The following is a 15,047-nucleotide window of genomic DNA, read 5'->3' as shown; positions in this document are numbered from 1 at the left end:
AATTTGCAGAATGAAATTGGTGTTCAACTTTTGATCTCAATACAAGATATTTTACCTCCCAAATTTTCACTTATTGACCATCACTTGATCAAGGTGAAGATGGGTCATTCCGCTGAAGAAGGCTGTAGTGTTGACAGCTGAAAATTTGTCTTGAGATCAAAAGTTCAACACCAATATCAGTTGAATTTCCACAACAGATGAACTTCTACTCTAATTTGCAGAATGCTGCATGCAAGATTTACTGTGCCATGTATATCAACACTAATGACTGACCAAACAATCAACCAAGGAGCTTCACAACCTACAGAGGGAGATTTTTCTTTACTGTTGATGAAATATGCTGTAATTTAAGGTAATTCTCCTAGGTTGTCCCAATTTAGCCATGGTGATGGAACCCTCCTCTCGTACAGGGCTTTATTCCTCATAAGATAATGACAAAAACTCTGCACAGTGAATAAGGGGTAGCCTCAAATGACCCTCATACCACTCCAGGTTGCTAAATATTTTATACACCTGTTCATCATTCAAAACACTGGATCTCGATACATCAACCTACTCAGGAGTGTGTATGAAAGGGGGAAAAACAAATGGGGGGGGGGGAGTGGATTAAGGAGGGGTCACAATGAGGTGGATGGTCTTAATTACTTTGAAACCAAATACAGGGATTAAATTGGTGCCATCCTCATTTTGGGAAACACATACATTGCCAGCCTCTTGGGATGTTGATATTCGTTGGGGATATGCTGTATTGTCAGTGGATGCTGGTACCACCTCATCTCCCTGCCATGTAAAGGGGAATGACGCACTGGAGAGCAGATCCGGGCTCAGCGAAACTTGTGAAAAATAATTCACGAGGATCGGGCCACTGAGAACGGCAAGGGTGTTCACCCTGTATACAGTCACTGCCCCAGCTGCCCTACTTTTGACACAAGATGTTAAAGGGATGGTATAGGATTGCTTGAGGTTAAGATTCAGCTTTTAACATTTTGCAAGATATTTAGAAATCACTCTATGAAATGTTAAAGAACATACAATTCTATGGGGAAATTGAAAGTTTATTTGATGAAAATTGGTGTTGAAATGACTGAGATTATCATTCTTTGCATTTGTTTGCATTTTTATCAGTGATTCATGACATTTCACCTTTTCACATGTTTGTAAAAATCAATTATGCTATTTTGTAATTATCTTATATCATTTGGATATGGAAACAAATAAATTAAATGAATGAATATACAAAAACAAAGTAAAACATAGGGATCCTCAGAAAAGTTGTGGCCTGTTACATTTTATCAGGATCACTTTGCTTGGATATCTCAGCCATTTCAAGACTAATTTTCATCACATAAACTTTGAATTCCTCTAAGAATTACACATGTACTTTCATATTTCATAAGAGGTTTCTCATTTTCTCACAAACACACACAACACACAAAAGTTGGAAACCTGCAGCCTTATCTAAATCAAAACTGTACCATCCCTTTAAAGTGGAATGACACCTAAATTCATATGTGCATTGAGTGAATGCAGCAATATTAGTACAACATATAGGTGATGCTTGAGGAAATATAGACAACCTGTTCAAAATTTATGATTGGTGTTACCACAGAGAGCTGGAGAAGATTACGACAGTTCATGATGTCATTGCAGCAGAACAATGAGATACACAAAACTCCATAAAATATATAGTTACCTCCGCCAAGGGAGGAGGTTATGTTTTCGTTACCGTTGGTTTGTTCGTTCGTTCATTCGTTCGTTTGTTCGTTCGTTCGTTCATTCATTCGTTTGTTCGTTTGTCTGTGCGCAAAATAACTCAAAAAGTAGGCAACGAATTGGGATGAAACTTGCAGGGAAGGCTGAGAATGACACGAGTAACAAACGATTAGCTTTTGGTAGTGATCCGAGAATTTTGGGGGAATTTATGAAGGATTTTTGATATTTTGGCAGGGAGGGTCAGTGAACTTGGGAGTTTAGGCTGCGCGTATTTGAGGTTTGCATGCGCGCACTAAAGTGCGTGCTCTAATTTCTACTGGGGTGAGGCGCGCTGTGCAGCTGAGGGTTTATGACGTAACAAAGGCTTCTATATTGGGAAATCGCGAGACTTTCAGCACACTACTAGTATTATAAACACTTTCAGCATGCTATAGTACGTATGGGTGGAAATCACATATATGGAAGAACAAGATCAGTGATGGAAATGAGCTGCATGCTTGGCGGAGGTCTGCGCTCTCAGAGTGCTTCTCTAGTTAGATATATTTTTTAATGAAAAGCACACATTTTCTTAGCTTGTTGTGGAAATATGTAAACCTGTTGAACATGAGTCCAAGTATACTTGGGCAAGTGTCTAGATGGAAAATGCATGTTGTAGCAAAATCACCCCGTCCTCAATGGGTTAATAAGGGGAATATCACGTCCCCTTTCCGAATGAGATACATCAAGCGCTCTTTCATTATGTCACAAATATGAAATACATTAGATATTCTGTATCAAAAGCTTAAATAAACTACTTCACTATTAGTCCTGTGTGAAGTCTGGTTAGAATCTGGGGAGAATGTGAGCTATAACAACATGATATCAACTTTAACAAGTTGATGCAAATAATTTTTAGTCTTTCTTACATGAAGATCTTTTGGAATTTGGTATGTGGAGAAATTAAGCTGCACCAAAATGGAAAAATTCATCCTGTCAAACTATTACTGCCCCTGTGTGTACAGTCTGTAAATGGCATGTTTCCAGCATATATTAGTTTTGTTGCTGACATCAGCTATACCATCAAATTGCACAATGATGTCTGGAGAATTTATAAGTACAGCAAGATTCCTCATTCCAGCATAGATCCTTGACAGTGATTTCTTCTTCTTTTTTTTTCTAGCATCCGTTTAATAAAATTACAAAAAGGGAAAAGACACTCAATGGAGGAAAGATCATTGTACAGGAGCCCACCATACCAAGAGTGGATCAAGTACTGCTCTGCTCATCGCAGGCAAGCTCCTCATTTGCCCACAAAAGGGTAACCAAAGAGTCACCTGGATGATAGCGGCACTTTGCTCCTGTCAAGAGCAGAAGGATGTCCTCTCCAACTCGCAGCGCAGGCGATGTGATATTGAGGAAGGTGTTTGGAAGGGAGAGGGGACCTCTCACGACAACACCAAGAAAGGCCTCTTGGGACATTGCAGCTTCAAGACATGTCCATCATGGTTCTTCTGGATTGATAATATGTATATGTTATACAATATCATGGGCTCTCTGCTGTAATAGGTTCCAGTGCAAATGGAGATGGGTAGACCATGTAGATTAGAAAGAGAGGTTCTGAATCCCGACTCTGCCAATCTTTCCAAATTCTGACTAAAATGGCTGAAATGTCATCCTGAATATTTCCCCTGCAGTAGATAATTCTTCCTTTCGTACAGGATAGGATATTTCTTCAAAAACTCTTCTTCAAGACTTTTTCTTTTGGATACAACAAGAGAGGGCTGGCAAAGAATGTTGTGTATGATGTTTGGTAGACTGAGAGTATGGGAAATAAAGGATTATCAGTCATACAACAACTCTACAAATAACACTGCCATTACTTGTGTGACTTCTGCCTGATGTCAAAATAGGTACATGAGCCATTAATTGTTCAGTTGTCACTTTCTAAATAGCTGCCCTATTGAAATAAAGAGAACTCATGCACAGCAATTGATGTGACAAAAAGGCATCTAGCAGACAATGGGAACCTTAATTCAGTCACAAGGGTGATGTGACTGAGGCAACAATTGCACAGAAGTCACAATGTGCCATATATACCACTTTTAGAGAAAAAACATATGCTGTATACGCCATATATTTCGCGAGTCTAATTTTTCGCAAAACGGGACTTCCCGACAATTTCGCGAGTGGTTAAATTCGCGATTGTGTAGTCCTGTACTGAACAGTGAAATGTATATGTGTACGTCACATTCAATTATCGGCATTAGAGTCAATATTTTCACGTGTTTTAAATTTCGCGAAAAGCAGCTGACTCGCGAAATTCGTGAAAATAAAAACCTCGCGAAATATTCGGAGTATACAGTACACTTGGCGGGTAATACATGCATCTTTGTGTGCATACAACAGAAGCATCCCAATATATCTATGATCCATCTGTGATAGAATGATTAAGAAAATATCATTTGAGATACAGGATTTCTGTCACCACACCCTCAGAACAAGAGGGTGTTATGGAAGCAGTTTTTAACTTTTGTGGGACCATTACTCATTCCTTGATTTTGCCAAATGAAGACAATATTGAAGGACTTTCAAAAGAGTGATATAAACTTGTGAAATTGTCAATGTTTGTCTCATTTTTATTTTGTGTGTGTGTGTGTGTGTGTGTGTGTTTTACTGACATAGTTCCATAGTTCCTCTACTACTTTGCTAATAGTAGTGACAGTAAAATGGAAAAGATTCCATGTGTATAATCACCTCCCCATGCCCAATGTGGAATGACATAATGGTGCATCAGCACTGCAACTAGGGATTCACGGATATGCATTACGGGTAGGCCAATGACAAGGAAAACCACACATCTCTTCTGATTTGTAGATGGATGGGGGAGTGGATAAAATGCACTGGCCAATACTTCACATCCTTCAAAATTATACAGCCTTTCTTTGTAGCCTCAACAAAAGTCCACTGGTCTTGACAATTTGAGCTATGTCCTCAGCTTGGAAGCCATTTAGAAGCATGAAGACGGACAGGTCATCCAAGATTTATTTGCCTCATCCCTATTCTAACAATAAGGCATTTATTCATGCCCCTCCTCCTATTCTTTTTGGTATTTATATTTTTCCCCCACATAAAATCTCGGCTGGGCATCACCCCAAACATTTACAGCTCTGTAGGGTGCCATTAGCAGGGTAAGCCATGGGTGCCAGTGGGGTGATGAAACTAGGAAATCATTTATTATTCAACACAAATGGGAGTTCTCCATCATGTGGGGTTTTTTTTCCCTTCTCACACTTCTTTCTCTTGCTTCCTTGTCAGATGCTTATCCACATACTATTTTTTTTTGTTAGAGTGTCTGGTTCAAATCCTGTAAAATGAAATAAATTTTTAAAAAGAATTGGTAATCATAACAATTTTGACTCAGTTGTGTTCACCTTTCTCAAAGCTTTAGGCCATACAAAAGACTGCCATGATTCCTATTCCGCAAAATAAAAGTCCCTTCAGATAATCTTTGAGATAAAGGCTGTTTCGTTTTCTTCTTTGTTATTGCCTTTGATATCTGAGTGCTAGCATATGATATGTTTCAACAATTTAACGAGGCAGGATGCCTTCAAAACACTGCCAGCTATACTCAGTGCTCCTGTATCCTATGTGCACTTTCCACTGCTATTTCTTCTTTCTTTCTTTCTTTCTTTCTTTTTCGTGTGCCATGGCTGAACAGTATCTGGGATTACATTCACAATTACGTACTGTATACGGCATATATTTCGCGAGTCTAAATGTTTGCGAATCGGGACATCCCGACAATTTCGCGAGTGGTTAAATTCGCGATCGTGGAGTCCTGCACTATGAACGGAGAATTGTATACGCGTACGTCACTTTCATATTGGCATTAGAGTCAACATTTTCGTGTTTTTGATTTTGCGAATAGCAGCTGACTCGCGAAATTCACAAAAAAAATGAAAACCTCGTGAAATATCCGGCTTATACAGTATACAAGCAACAAATTTACTTGATTTCATATTTGCCCTGATGTCATGTCGTGCAAAATGCATGAACATTTCCATACAGCAAAAATTCCCCCTTGTGCAGTATGTGCTTGTGGAAGTTTTCATGTCTACCCCAGATTACAGGTGACCAATCACAAGCCCTTTCATTTTATATAAAAAGTGACACAAAGAAAGGGAGAGAAAAATCTGAAAATGTACTAAAAGTGTACTAACACACCTTTAGAATGACGAACCTTAAAAGTCCTGTTTACCTTTGGGAGCAGTGATTCAAAAAATGTTCAAGATATCACATTCGATGCATATGTGTAGATCTGTTGAATCACAAAACATCCTACCATATAAAATTTGTGCAATAAAGCCTAAAATATAAGGAGATACCAGTATTTTTCTCATTAATCTGTAACTGTAGATGGTTTAGCCTGGAAACATGTTTATTATAACTTTTGTTCACATTCTGTATATTTAACAATACTTAACATCAATTATATGGATTCAAATCTTTACAGTGGTTGTTTCTATCACAAACTCACATTTTAGAACTATTTCAAAGCACTAATGCTGGGTTTATGTTCATTCTGCACATGGTAAATTATGCCTTCAAGTCATTTTCGAATTAACGAACCTTCAAATAACAAACGTTACTTGATTTTCAGATTAACAAACTGTCGGTATAGCAAACTAAATTGATCTTTTGTATCCTTTCTTAGATTAAACAAGGAAAAGTAGAAATTACGCGGTGCGTAATATATGTCCCCGCCGGAAGTAGCATTTAGTAGCAAAATGTACAATATAGGTAAAAAGATCAAGGTCAAAGGTCAAAGAAGTCAAAGGTCAAAATTCTATGTAGAAGTTTTGAAGCCCTCACCTAGTGCCATCACATAAAGCAAACGGAATCGAAATCGGGTTAGAAATGGCGAAGGAGTAGCATTTTGTAGCCAATGTACAATATAGGTAAAAAATCAAGGTCAAAGGTCATAGGTCAAAGAAGTCAAAGGTCAAAATTCTGTGTAGAAGTTTTGAAGCCCTCACCTAGTGCCATCACATAAAGCAAACGGAATCGAAATCGGGTTAGAAATGGCGGAGTAGCATTTGGTAGCAAAATGTACAATACAGGTCAAAAATCAAGGTCAGAGGTCAAAAAAGTCAAAGGTCAAAATTCTGTGTAGAAATTTCGAAGCCCTCACCTAGTGCCATCACTTAAAGCAAATGGAATTGAAATCGGGTTACAAATGGCGAAGGAGTAGCATTTTGTAGCAAAATGTACAATATAGGTCAAAAATCAAGGTCAAAGGTCAAAGAAGTCAAAGGTCAAAATTCTATGTAGAAGTTTTGAAGCCCTCACCTAGTGCCATCACATAAAGCAAACGGAATCGAAATCGGGTTAGAAATGGCGAAGGAGTAGCATTTTGTAGCCAATGTACAATATAGGTAAAAAATCAAGGTCAAAGGTCATAGGTCAAAGAAGTCAAAGGTCAAAATTCTGTGTAGAAGTTTTGAAGCCCTCACCTAGTGCCATCACATAAAGCAAACGGAATCGAAATCGGGTTAGAAATGGCGGAGTAGCATTTGGTAGCAAAATGTACAATACAGGTCAAAAATCAAGGTCAGAGGTCAAAAAAGTCAAAGGTCAAAATTCTGTGTAGAAATTTCGAAGCCCTCACCTAGTGCCATCACTTAAAGCAAATGGAATTGAAATCGGGTTACAAATGGCGAAGGAGTAGCATTTTGTAGCAAAATGTACAATATAGGTCAAAAATCAAGGTCAAAGGTCAAAGAAGTCAAAGGTCAAAATTCTGTGTGGAAGTTTTGAAGCCCTCACCTAATGCCATCACATAAAGCAAACAGAATCGAAATCGGGTTAGAAATGGTGAAGGAGTAGCATTTTGTAGCCAATGTACAATATAGGTCAAAAATCAAGGTCAAAGGTCAAAGAAGTCAAAGGTCAAAATTCTGTGTAGAAGTTTTGAAGCCCTCACCTAGTGCCATCACATAAAGCAAATGGAATCGAAATCGGGTTAGAAATGGCGAAGGAGTAACATTTGGTAGCAAAATGTACAATACAGGTCAAAAATCAAGGTCAGAGGTCAAAGAAGTCAAAGGTCAAAATTCTGTGAAGCAGTTTTGCAGCCCTCACCTAGTGCCATCACTTAAAGCAAACGGAATTGAAATCAGGTTACAAATGGCGAAGGAGTAGCATTTTGTAGCAAAATGTACAATATAGGTCAAAAATCAAGGTCAAAGGTCAAAGAAGTCAAAGGTCAAAATTCTGTGTAAAAATTTTGAAGCACTCACCTAGTGCTATCACATAAAGCAACCGGAATCAAAATCGGGTTGGAAATGGCGAAGGAGTAGCATTTTGAAGCAAAATGTACAATATAGGTCAAAGGTCAAGGTCAAAGGTCACAACTGAAATTCTGTGTAGAACTTTCAAAGCTCCCATGTAGTGCTATCATATAAAGCAAACAGAATCAAAATCGGGTTAGAAATGGCGAAGGAGTAGCATTTTGAAGCAAAATGTACAATATAGGTCAAAGGTCAAGGTCAAAGGTCACAACTGAAATTCTGTGTAGAAGTTTCAAAGCTCCCATGTAGTGGTATCATATAAAGCAAACAGAATCAAAATTGGCTCATAAATGACAGAGAAGTAGCAAATTGAACATTTTGATCACACACGGACGCACAGACGGACGGACAGACGGACACACAGACACACACACGTACGGAGCCCGTTTCATAGTCCCCTGCTCGAACTCGGCGGGGACAAAAAATGATCAGCTATTATCTACTACATGCTATAAATTTTTTGTGTACATCTCTGAAACCATAATTGCATATTCTGTTTATATATTATGCATTTACAGGTGTAGGTACATTTGTTCTTTATAAAGACTTCTTTTGATTTTTGTATTATGAAAAGGTTGCAGAAACAAACTGAATTGAACTGCCTAGCAAAGTGAATGATTACAGTAACCTTGAGATGTCTGCAACCTTGAAAGTACCAGACTGCACGCAATCATGGTACAAACGAAAGATCACATGCAGTGCATCAAGACAGGTGCATTTATCTCAGGCAGATTTAGTCCAATGATGCAGCTTTCAAAACACCACAATGGGCCAGATGTTCATTGCTGAATTAAGGATTAGTCAAAAGAATATTTGTTATCTTTTAAAATCTAATAGCCATCTCTAATTCCCTAAAGCTATAAGTATAAAAATATGAAAGAGAAATGGTGAAAATAAATATATGACCAACATTTTACAAGGATATCCCATTGCTAAGTGCTTGGAGGAATGCTTCAAATCATAATTTTAGAATATAAATTTACGCTTGACTATTTGTACTGTGACCACTTCACCGCAGCTAGTACGGAAGTGACCACTTAAAGAGTTGGCTGAAATCCACACACAAGCAAACAAAACATGCCATCTATCAAAGTAGAGCCACTTCTCTGAGCCATACAATTTCTGACAGATTTCACCAGCTCACAGCTATAAATATCAGCGGCAGTGGCAAGCATCAAAAGATCTGGCAGCAAAACAAAACGTTGAATATTTTGCTACATAGTCTGCTTTTTATTCATTTGTTTTTTAGCGCAAAGAGTATGATTTCTATAATGCCAAAAGCTGTTCTGCTGTAAACAGAAAATAATGCATTTACAATCAGGTCTCAGAAGCCATACATCTATGATTCGGTGCTTTTTTTTTTTCTTTCTTTCAGTGAGTTTTACTATTCATTGCTAGCATTTCATAAGGTAGCATCAAAAACTCCATTACATAAGTTAGCTGTTGCTAAAAACTGGTTTCATGTGTCACAACATTTTAAACAGGCTTGTCAATTGTGAAATATATAAATGACTATAAAATCAGCAGGAAGCACATTTCAGAAGATAAATTCCTCTTTCTCTTCTCAGATTTGTGAATAGCTGTATTTTCTTTTAGATTCTGCAAAGAATTAATGAACTTAAATTCAAAAAAGGAAAAAACTTCGGTGAAAGATATACAAATACATTCACATGTACCAATTCAATTTGCAAAATTTTCCATGGTCTTGGTGGGCTTATGAATCAAATGTTGTGCTATCATTTCTTTGAGAGGTGGAAACTGCATTGTGTTGTCAAACAAATGCAACTTTGTTTATGTGTCCCTTTAGCTGCAAGACACTGTACAGCAAGATATTTTTGTGGCATGATATTTTTGTGAATTGGAGCCAACAGCCTTATTTGCGGCATGAATTTTTTTGTGAATTGCCATTGGCATTCAATGCATATAGTGTAGAAAAGAATTTTTGCATGCATTTTAATTTTGCAAATCTTGGCTCTCGCAAACTTTGCAAAAATTAAAATGCACATGAACTTTTATGGTTTTACAGTATACCAGTTGGCCAGTTCAGTTCATCCATCTTAAACTAAAATAAAGACTATTTTCTGCAAAGGAAAAGGGGGGAGAGGAGGGGAGGAAAACCCAAAATAAACACTGAGGTCCTGACTAACAGACTATCACAGCTCTGATCTACCCTCCAATGCTATCATCGCTGCCATCCATCACTGAGTTTGTCTTCCAACGTTAATTACATTAGCAAGGGGACACTTTGTTTGGAGGAATGTTGAGTCGTGGCACGGTGAAGAGCAGAGATGAATTAAGATGCTTCGGCGGTGCTTCTTTGGTCCATAAAACACATCCCCTCATCTCCTAAACTGATTACATAAAGGGGAGTGAGTGATGAATAACAACAACAAACAAAGCAGGTGTTTGGCATTCCTTCATCGGGGATATAAATATATATGAATGTATTCATATATATATATATATATATCATCGGGGATATAAATATATATGAATGTATTCATATATATATATATATATTTATCAACACGGAGCAAAGCTTCAGACTTCTAATGCATTCATTTGATGGCATGTACAATGGATTGATGCAACTGGAACACAAGACCACAAGATAACTAAATTGTTAACACCTTATTCTTAGGTATGGATATATTAATTGGCAGATAGAATGGTAATGGCTCAAAACTTTAAAATTACACTGATCTCCATTTTCTGCATCAGAAAGAATGATTTATATTGTTCGTTCACTTCATTGTGCTCATCAAGATCTTAGGATCCTCAGTGACAGAGCTCTGGCAGCATTATTAAGCCATTGAGGACAGACTGATTTTTCTACAACACGCATTTCCCATAGACACCTGCACGAGTATACTCGGGACTTGTCTTCAACGGGTTTCTGTAAAAGTGGTTTCTTTGGCGCACAGATACTTTTGCGGTTTCCATCAGTGCTGACTTTTTCGCATGTGTTTAAATTCACGGTCGGCAAAATCTGCGAATTCACAGTCGGCACAAACTACTTTATTTTGCACATGAAAACCCAAACTACAATCCAATTATTCTTTTATTTATTCAATAGAAATCAAAATTAAATGCGGGCTTATCTGAAATTCCGTCTCTCGAGTACGTTATGATATGCTTGTACCTACATTGCGTGGTATCGCTTTGTGTATGTTGACCATCAATACACTCAATGCGCGGAATGTTCGTGTGTCCATGTGCGTTGTAACAAGCGGTGAGTTCAAAACATTTTCGCGTGATGTTAAATTTGCGGTCCAACCTCAAAGCGCGAAAATAAAACCACGCCAAAAGAAACCACTTTTACAGTAATATGTTTATTGCCATTCCTGGGCTGGGGTAAGTAGAGAGATCTCACATACAAATGAATGGGTATAGCAGGGTCTTCACTTCGAGAGAAGACAGCTTAGGTTTCCACACACAAATGAATGGTATCACACATCACAGACCAAGCATACACTTGGACTGTGTAATTCAGTGCATAGAAGAAATGAACTTTACAGTGATTAAATCCCACTTAATTTGCTGTCAGTCTGTATACCAGGGCACTATTCGAGGCACCGGTTAAACTATGTGCCTTCGGTGACTTCAAAAGCACCACTTTCTTAGGGGCTGGGCCCCTTAGAAAATAGTGCTATTGAAGTCACCTTGTGCATATAGTGTCAACCAGAACCTCTCAGGCCTGGCATATTTGTATAATATTGCATTTTGTCTATTTCCAGTATGGTATGTGATTTCATCTTTTGCACTAGTTGCGCCTTGTGATTTCAAGTGAATTTGGAGCCTTACAAATCATATGGACTGCTATTACTATGAACTAAAAACAAATATGAAAAGTTTGGATCAGAATTTTTCCACCAGGAATGACACATGCTCAAAATAGACCACACATGTGTATCTGCAATTACATTCTGTATTACAGACTGAATACAGTGTTGCAGTAGAAAAAAAAAATCAACATGTCTGTAGTTGATAACAAACTTGAATGTGGAGTACATCCATCAAAAACTACCAATGTGGCATCCAATGAGGCATCACCATATCTATATTGAATCATCTCAGTGAATTTCATTATCATCACGGACTAACACACTACTGCAGAAAAACTATGCGAAATGTATCTCTAACATGTATGTTTTTAATTCTTAATTCCTCTCTATCCTAAATTATCTACCCAACACACATTGGTGTGAGAATAGCAGTACTTGCATCACAAGAGCTGGTATAGTTATGATAATTTCTGTCATTGTCATAATGATAAAATTGTAATGATGAAAACAATTATTGCTATCATCATAATCTTAAGTGTTAGTATCAGTACTTACCACGGTATTCATATCACAATGATAATCAAAATTATAAGTACCACAGCTATCGTTTTCACTATCATTACTACTAATATCATTTGTCCTCTTCTTTTTCTAATCACAATCATCATCATTTCTATCTATCATTATCACCATCAATCTTTACATTTAAATGGAAGCGACAATCGAATCTTCATTCAGAGGGTAGGTTAAGAGGAATTCCACATATTCAAAGTGAAGAGTAAAGATAATGCATGCATGCAGTCTAATAAGATCCAACTGTCTTCTTATGTGATGCAAATTGGAACAAAAAAGCCAAAAAAGTTGATGATTCCCTAGAGAAGGACAGAGTAACACAGAGTCATGAAGGTGCAAATGGCAGTTTCATTTACTCCTCTTTTTCTGGGGCTCAGTATGATACAGGAACAGCCCCCCCCCCCCACATCCCCATCCACCCCCCCCCCCCCCCCCCCAATCTTCCCTTGGGCTGGAGCTTGACAGAAATATTCACATCATGTCCTGCTCCCGAGCTTATAAATCATTGAGCACTTTCAGGCAGATTGTGTGTCAGCGGGCAGGCACCCAATCAGGATATAAAATCGGAAGACAGCAAAGTGTCGCGATAAGAAAGGAGAAACCCACACAGACGAGAAAATGCTGTGATAACGCCAACCACCCCGCTACTCGAGGTGGACCCAAACTCTGATAACCTTCCAAATGGCCCACGGGGGGAAAGAAGGCAAGGCAAGCCAAGGGGGTATACTCTAGAGAGCCATCAAAGATAGAAGAGCAGGTGGTTGCCTGATATTTTGTTTCCCCAATCAAGGAACTTAAGCAAAGTATTGATTGCCCCCCTCTCCATCCCCCATCCCCCCCCCCCCGACATTTTTTGAGGAGGAAGATTATCATTCGAGCGAGGACACATACAGCGTGCCATGGCATCACATCTCTTGTTTCAAAAGCCACGGTTTGCTCAAGTTTGCGGTCAAGTATTGCTCTTCATATCCTTTCTGATAAACCACAAGGACGCCATAAGCACACACCTTTTATAAGGAGTATGTGTGTGAGTGTGTGTCTGTGTGTCTGTGTGTGTGCATATTTATTCCCTTATGCGTGTGCATACATAGATATGTGTGTGTTTTAAACACTGTTTTCAGATCTACTTCAGATTGCCTTGAAGGTAACCAAAATTTTTTTAATGTATATATATATATATATATATATATGAATACAAACTGTACATATACACAAATATTCATTTTTAAAAAGTATCTGTAAATGCAAAAATATACATAAGTATAACTATATATACATATATATATATACACATATATATGATTATATAAATATTAAGTGTAATTATATATATGTATATATATATATATTATAATTATATAAATATTAAGTGTAATTATTTATATATATATATATATATATATATATATATATATATATATATATATATATACATATATACAAAAATACATACTGTACATATATACAAATATTCATTTTCAAAAAGTATCTGTAAAAACAATTATTTATACATGTACATATATTCAATGTGAAATGTGACAGTCAGGCATATTTTAACAGATAAATGGACAGACAGACAGACAGACAGACAAATAAAAGAGACCCTACAGGTGCTACATGGTAGAGGCTTATAAGTAAATAAAGATACAACTTCTAACGCATGAATCATGCGCATCATATTTTACAAATTTACCCCTTCCTGTACCAAATAAACCAAACGGCATAGATAAACAGCAAAAACAAAAAATAAAAACAAAAACAAAATGTTACAGGTAACTTAGCTGGTTTTGCGTATACAGCTAGTCCACCTGAAATTGTAGGCTGGGTGTAATGAGACAAATTCCACTGCCCTTGACAGTCTATCAACAAATTGAATTAATCCATAACAAAGGTCTGTGTGACTCATTGTGCTGGAATGGAATTTGAACAATTAACTTTCGGCATAATGAAGCAAGCTAATATCATCCTACCAATGCAATGAGAATCATGACATAAAAGGGAGTGAGACTGGAACATTGTGGCCCTGTTTTGAACTGTGCAGCAAATTATACGCATGTAATAATTAAGCCCTCCCCCCCCCCCAAAAAAAGGGGGATATTTAGACTACACGTTGTTCAGCATGTAAGAGTGAGTTCCTTATTTTGAAAAAAGTGACCTTGAATGTCAGCATGTACGCTCTCATAAATGAGATTAAAGGGCTTCCGGTGTGTATTACTCTCATCAGAGCTAATTTCTATCTGCAGAACAGCAGTGGTGGAGTACCGAACAGAATTCAGCTCACTGTAGCTTTAAAATAACGCAGTGTGTGGTTAAGACTGGCACTATGTACGGCAGAGAAACCAAGACTTGCAAAATTTAGTTTTCTGGTAGAGCAGAACTTTTCAAAGACTCTTTTTACATTCATCCAATTCGAAGATGTCTTTGAAATTCAAAGAAAATGAAAGCGTAATGAAATAATTTGACACAGTGCTCAGAAAAGAAAAAAAAAAAAAAAACAACATCAATGCTAAAATGAAATGCATAAGAACTTATCATCGAAGCCCATATTAAAAGAACATGTATGGTAAATTTTAAATAAGATACAATTGTTAAAATACACTCAGACCCTGATATAAAAAGCACGATCACTGAACACAAGAATAGATTA

The sequence above is a fragment of the Diadema antillarum genome, unplaced genomic scaffold (genome assembly GCF_040938485.1).
Source record: "Diadema antillarum isolate AM-2024a unplaced genomic scaffold, OU_Dant_1.0 scf00000068, whole genome shotgun sequence".
NCBI lineage: Eukaryota > Metazoa > Echinodermata > Echinoidea > Diadematoida > Diadematidae > Diadema > Diadema antillarum.
The sequence above is the reverse complement of the archived record's forward strand: the minus strand, read 5'-3'. Positions refer to the sequence as shown.